Here is a 7,418-nt window from a genome sequence, read left to right on the forward strand (position 1 = left end):
GGGCATCATCCATATATTAATTGCGTACTACACTAAGGGATACAGGTATATGGAACAGGCTATTGTTGATTTTCTTTATTGCTGAATGCCAGATCTGCTTGGAGTAAGACCTCCCTCATCCACGATCAGATTCTGAACCAGGAGGTCAAGCTGGTCCGTATGGCTTGAGACCTGGGTGGGTGAGCCAGGCAGACTTTGCTGCACCCAGCTATGCCCACATGGGTACTCTGTGCAGCATCATGGCTGGCTTGAGTGTCAGCAAGGGAAAGTTGCTGTGATCTATAGAGATCCCATCTCTCTCTTTCTCCAGGCTCACTGCCCATTTTGGGTGGGGATACAGAGCGTGTGTCCCTGCCATTGGGCAATTGGGACATTTGAGGGAATCTGTTGGTTTACCACCCTGTGCCTGAGCTGACACTGGGACTCAGCTACACAGCTTCAAATAAAACGTTTTAAGTGTGTTGTAAAGTGCAATATACAAATGTGAAACTAGATGGCGACAGTGAGCTATGGCAAATTCAATATGTTTTTCAAAACGTGAAATCTACACACATATAAAAAAAACCCATATACACATATACATTTTTACAACGGGGTTTTTTATATGTGTGTAGATTTCACCTTGATCTCAGAGGACTACTGGTCATGTCAAGGTGAATGGCTCTGGGGTGGTCGCCCTGTATGATGACCTCCATTGAGAGAGAGACAGGGGAAATGTGTTAATTAAATTAAATGTGTTAATTCTCAACCTCTCAGCGGCTTTCAGTACCACCAACCATGGTATCCTTCTAGAGTGCCTGTCCAAGTTAGGGGCACTGTTTTGCATTTGTTCTGATCCTGTTTCAATGGATGTTTCCACACAGTGATGCTTGAGGAGTGCTCTTCTGCCCTGTGGAGCCTTCAATTAAAAACAAACCATACAAAATATACACTGATGGCAAGGTTTCGTTTTTATCGTTAGGAACGTCTGACAAGACAAAAGTGTATTCACTTGTCTTGTATCAACAGGAATTTTATAAAGATATATATACATATTGCGTGTATGTGTAATACATATATTTTCATTTTATATTGTGTATATTATAATATTTCAAAATCATAAAGCACCTTGGCAGAAAGGCGGTATATATGAGCAGCACATAAATAAATATGATCAATGTTCCCAATAAGATACATGGGATATTTTGTCAGTATGTTTTATTTTTTAAAAATGCAACGTACAGATATATGAAAAATAAGTGAATGACATAACATCTATCTCTGTTTTGTCATTCATTCATATAGATACATGATTTTTAAAGCATCAAACAAACATTTGCCCTGGATCCCAGAAGGTTGCGATTAATCACTAAAACAATATATTTATTACAGTGGCTAATCACTAAAACAATATATTTATTACAGTGGCTAACCAAACAGATATATTAAATTTTTAAAGGCATAAACTGAAACATTTGCCACAACCATTTGCTGTAGCTGTTTTGTTAGTCACTGTAGAGTGTGACTGTGTGTGTGTGGTTTACTTAACTAGAAAAATATAACTCCATGAAGAAGTGTGCATGCACACAAAAGCTCATACCAATGACAAACTTAGTTGGTCTCTAAGGTGCTACTGGAAAGATTTTTTTTATTTTGTTTTGACTATGGCAGACCAACACAGCTACCTACCTGTAAATAGCTTCATATAGTTCAATATATGGATGTTCTCTCTGTAAATATATACCCATATGCTGTAAATGTATACCCATATGCACACCAATGTGAAATGCTCCATTAATAAAATACACATGGTACATGATGTAGGGGTAAATGTGTAATTTATTAATAGCATTTCTATGCCATCTTATAAATGCAAAATATTCACATATAATAAATAAAAATGCATATATGCATTATTTTATTCACTAATATAAATTATACTTTATAAACTCAAAATGTTCACAGTTAATAAACACATATTTAAATTTTCTTATAAAAGAAGGATGGGATCAGGACCAGTACTATCATTAGACAGAGTGAAGCAACTGCTTCAGGCAACAGATACTGTACCCGGGAACAGCAATGAAGGGTCCGTGGATGGCAGGAAAGATCTTGAACTGGGTGTGATCTTTTAAAAAATAAAATCCATAGCCTCTCAGTCTTGTAGAATTTACTGAGACTACAAATTAATGATCCTCAGCTTCAAATAAAATATAGAGTTAACCTTTTAGATCAAGCTCAGAGTAGACATTATTATATTGGTTCTAATAGCATTAATTTGATGTGCTGCAAAGGTCTCCACACAATTTGCAACACATTTGAAATGTATTTTCTTAGGTTAAAGGGGTTAGGCTTCTTAGGATCCTGATAGTGGGTGATTACATCAAAAGGGACGTGTGCAAAGCCTCATCTTTTGCATGGGAAGGAGTCCAAGATCACGAAGCACAATGGTACCAATGTGACCCACTGCTCCATCTAGCTCAGTATTGTCTACACCGGACTAGTAGCAGCTACCCAGGATTTCAGACAATGCTTTCTCCCAACGCTACCCAAAGATGGTGGGACTGAACCTGGAAACTTCTGCATGCAAAACTGATGCTCTACCACCAGAGGTAGGCAAACTAAGGCCCGGGGGCCAGATCCAGCCCAATCGCCTTCTGAATCTGGCCCACGGACGGTCTGGGAATCAGCATGTTTTTACATGAGTAGAATGTGTGCGTTTATTTAAAATGCATATCTGGGTGATTTGTGGGCATAGAAATTCGTTCATTCCCCCCCCCCCAAAAAAAATATAGTCCGGCCCCCCACAAGGTCTGAGGGACAGTGGACCGGCCCCCTGCTGAAAACGTTTGCTGACCCCTGCTATACCACTGAGCCACAGAAGGCTAGTGTAAGCAATACTGAACTAGATGGACCAAATGTTCTGACTCAGTACAAGACAGATTTCTGTGTATATAACATTCTCCTCTGTAATCTGAACTCTGTTAACTACAGCTGTAACCTACTACGGGTATGTACTGTACTTCTATATTAAGCTCACATATATTTGAGAAGATGAGCAGATAAGTAATAGCAGGTAAATTGCAATTCCCCATTCAGCAGCCAAGAGGAACAATAAAGAAATCCAACTCATTCCCCCACCCCTTTTTTTTAAAGAGCAACAAAAATTTATTCTGCAATCAGGAAATTGCAACCCAGCCTGCGATCATGATGGATGAGTCATGGCCTTTCCTCAGCTCGCTGTTAAAGCAGAATGAAAGGCTAATTAAACAGACAAATGTCAATATGGTGATTAGCTTACTGTATAATATTCTGATTGGCTTTTACGGATGACCTTCCTCCACTCCCCTACAATTTGAATAGGTACGCCTCCTCGCCCCCCTTTTATGTTGTAAGTCTTAGGAACTGAAGATGACCAACATGCTTCTTCCATATACATAAACGTATACCCAAGACTGCGAAGATGAATTGTGCAATAGCCTCTATTTTTAAATATGCCCATTTCCCCCTCCTGGCTTTGTACAAATATGTGTTAACGACCATGGCACTCTAGGGACAGTTTGCAGAGTCCGCCCGACCTGCGATAACAATCCTTTTCTCCTCTGATTTATCTACACATTCAATAGGTGATTGTGGGGGGTGGGAAGCAAAGTGAGTCAGCAGCCAATGGGAAGATCTGTTTAGAATGGCTCCTTTTTCTGTGTGGCAGGCAGAAATTAAACACACATCACAAAAGCACAGTGGATGAATTTCCCTGTTTATCATGTAGCTATTAAAGACAGAGAAGTCCCGGAGGGGAGTGGCGGCTACATTATTTGTTTCGTTATGTATTTAAAAAATGTGAAGAAAATGTCTTTACATAGCTGTACTGATGCCCAATTCATTTGGGGGCATGTTTTACAGTGCTGGTGTTCCTGGCTTGGAATCTCCCTCCACACAGGTACATAGCAAACTGCCTTCTACTTAGCCAGACCCATTGGTCCATCTAGCTCAGTATTGTTTACACTGACTGGCAGCCTCACTCCAGGGTTTCAGGCAGGGAATATTCCCAGCCCTACCTGAAGATGCCAGGGATAAAGTAGGCTTCTAGTCCTTTGTGACTTTCAGTAAAGGGCTGGTTTAAATAGGAGCATACAAATTTGCATTATACAAAGTCAAACCATTGGTCCAGACAGCTCAGTATTTTCTGCACTGACTGTGGCAGCAGCTTCTCCAAGGTTTCAAACAGGGAATATATTCTCAGCCTTAACGGGAGTTGCTGGGTATTGAACCTGGGGCCTTCTGCAGTCAAAGCAAATGCTTTTAACTTTTTCCAGAAACAGAAAGAGACATTTTTCGTTCAGACAGCCTTTCCCAGCTTGGTAAATTGCCTTTACCCAAAATGTTCACTTTTTAGTCTTGTTCTCAATGCATTTGTTGTTCTTCATTATCATATGTGTAAATTGCCTTGAGACAGGGGTTTAGAAGGCAACTAATAAATAAATGATAACAATAATATTGTCTACACTGTTAGGCAGCAGCTTTCCAGGGTTTCTGGAAAGGGTCTTTCTCAACCTTCCACGGAAATTGAGCCAGGAACTTCCTCCTAGTCCTGATTAACTGCAATTGTAGACTGGGGAGTGGGCCATGAGACTACTTTCCCTCCTTTCTTGCAGAAGTGCCAAATGCTTTATTGCAAAAAGTACCAATGAATGTTGACAAGTAATGACTGTCCCTGGCACTGCTTTGCCCCCAAAATGTTTGAAGTAGCAGAGCAGCTGTCCTCAAAAGATGCGCCTCCTTTCTCCACAAGAGGGCAGAGTGGCTCAACATACTGTAATTGCAGTGATTCCCCCAAATATTGAAACATCTTGCTGGAGAAAGGGATTTCAGATTAATCTGGGGGGGGGGACCTAGTAGAAAAAAATTAAAAGGGAAAGGGGAGGGAAAAAAAACACAAAGTCCTCTATCAAAGGTAGATCTTAATTTAACCCTTGACTCATACAAGAGAGTGTGGACCCTCCCTGGGAGCTTCCCTTCTCCCAGCCCCCCACCCTGATACAGAGAAAGGAAGTTTTTAAAGAAGATTGATGTTCCTGCCACAAACCTTTTCCGGGTTGCAGCCAGTTTGATCTGCTTCAGTCAACAAAGCAGCTAAGCTTGTCTTGGAATACTGGGGCTGCAGCCACCTAAGTCCTACTCAGAGTTGACCCATTGGCAGTACTGGACCTAGGTTAAACAAACTATGGAACTCGCTTGCACAGGAGGCAGTGATGGCCACCAACTTGGATGCATTGAAAAGATAATTAAATTCATGGAGGGCATAGCTATCAGCCACGGTGACTATGTTCTACTTCCACCTCATTGCTGGGAATTGCAAGTGGCCCAGTCTTTAGGCTCATGAGCACATTTGGGTTTTCAAGCCACAGACCCTCTCTGGTCGCTTTTCTCCCCAAGACCATTCTCCTGAGCAATGCCAAGTGCATGCACACACTTCATTTTCCCCATGGGGTGCAGGTAAAAATCAGATCCATTAGTGTGAGCCTTGAAAAGCACATGGTTGTAAGGGGAAATGTGCATCACTCTTCCAACTTTCTATGTACTTTTCAAGGGATACAATTCTAACCATCCTCACCACGTCATCATGATCAAAAGGACAGAGTAGGGGATCTCAAGAAGCTTCCATGGGCACCAGGGAGAGATCTCATGTGCCTCATTCCACCCATTGTATTATTATTATTATTATTATTATTTGCAGGAAAACACTACTAAAAGCCGCTTGGTAAATTTGCTTGGTCCTAGATCACCAGTCCTCATCAAGTGGGTTGCAACAGCACTATGATCATGCAAATGTATCATAACACATTAAGAAATTGGTCCCCAAAGGCATGTTTGGGTTAAAAGTAGATCCTGGGTCTGCGAAGGTTAGATGCCTTACTTAGTTTCAGTCACAAGTATTTCTGTACATAGACCACCAGAGGGCACTAAGAATCCATCCAATTAACATTTGCCTCAATTCACAGTGCTATAGTTTCATCAGCTGTGTAACTATTTCTGTATTTGCAATTTTATCTGCTGCAGCATTTAACTGACTGTATTGCTCAGGGGCTGTTTTAATATTTCTGTGTCAAATTTATATTTAATGCACCTTGGGAGCATAATGCTACAAGGCGGTTCAGAAACCTACTGTAAATAAAATTGTTGGGAACACCAGCTGTGTTTTGCTAGAGATGCCAGCACTTAGCTTTGTGGTGGATGTCTGCAAGCCAGGGCTTGTGGAGCTGCAGGCACACAGAAAAGGTCTGGATCAGTCTCTTCAGAAAGCCTGCTTAACACAATCCTGTCAGTGCATAAAGTGAGGGGCTGTTTTTGTTTTGTTTTTTAAAAACAGATGCTAAAACTGCAAGCCTGGTTCCCTCCCGGTGTGGGAATACCTAAAAAAAAGGCCTGCTATTCCTGCCCCCAACACATCTAGTGGCTTCTAAATACAGTGGTACCTCTACTTACGAATGTTTCTACTTATGAACGGAGCTCCGTCCGCCATCTTGGATGCGGTTTAGATAGGATTTTTTCTACTTGCGAATTTTTAGATAGGGTTGCTTCAACTTACGAATTTTTTCTCCCAATGCATTCCTATGGGATTCGACTTACAATTTTTTTCGACTTGCGAATGTGTGTTCGGAGCGCATTAAATTAATAAGTAGAGGTACCACTGTACCGTATTTCTCAAGACTAGGGCAGTATGTCAAGACTCCAAACAATGAGATCCTGATGGCCAACTCGAACATGGTGGGACAAATCATCCTTTTTTGAGAACAGATATTAATTGCAAGTTTAAGCCATCCAATTTTCACTTAGCCTTTCATCCCAAATCATAATTTAATTGGATTGTATCAAACATACTACCCAGTGCATGCCAAGTGGCTGGAAGTTTTGTTGATGTATGAAATGTACTATAATTTTATTGCTGAAGAGCGTGACCTGGAGACAGAAGGGCAGTTACTAATGTTTTAAACTTTGAGAAAGTCAGTGAGAGAATGGAGAGTCTGTGGGCCTCCGGATGATGGCCACTAGCTGTGCTTGCTGGGAGCTGGAGCCCCTACAACATACGGAGGACAAACGGGAGCTACCTATGCCACCTTTTTGGAAGACAGGGGGGATAAAAACCAAGGATAATGAAGATCACTTAAAGTATAATCTTCTCCACTTCCTCACACACTTTTGGGAGATGTTGCAGCTGGGAAGCCCAGAGCACAGCAGCCCAGAGCATGGGATAGGGAGGAACACAGACAAACGGTCAGAGCAGCAGATGGGGTCAAAGCAGGTATGCCCCATAACAGCCCTGAGACCAGCACAGCCTACAGGTTGGGCAAATGGGCTGTTTGTTGAAGAATGAAGTGAGCTGTAGGCCACATTCACACCATACACTATGCCACTTTGAACAGTCATGGCTTCCCCCC

This window comes from Zootoca vivipara, chromosome 6, assembly GCF_963506605.1.
Source record: "Zootoca vivipara chromosome 6, rZooViv1.1, whole genome shotgun sequence".
Lineage (NCBI taxonomy): Eukaryota > Metazoa > Chordata > Lepidosauria > Squamata > Lacertidae > Zootoca > Zootoca vivipara.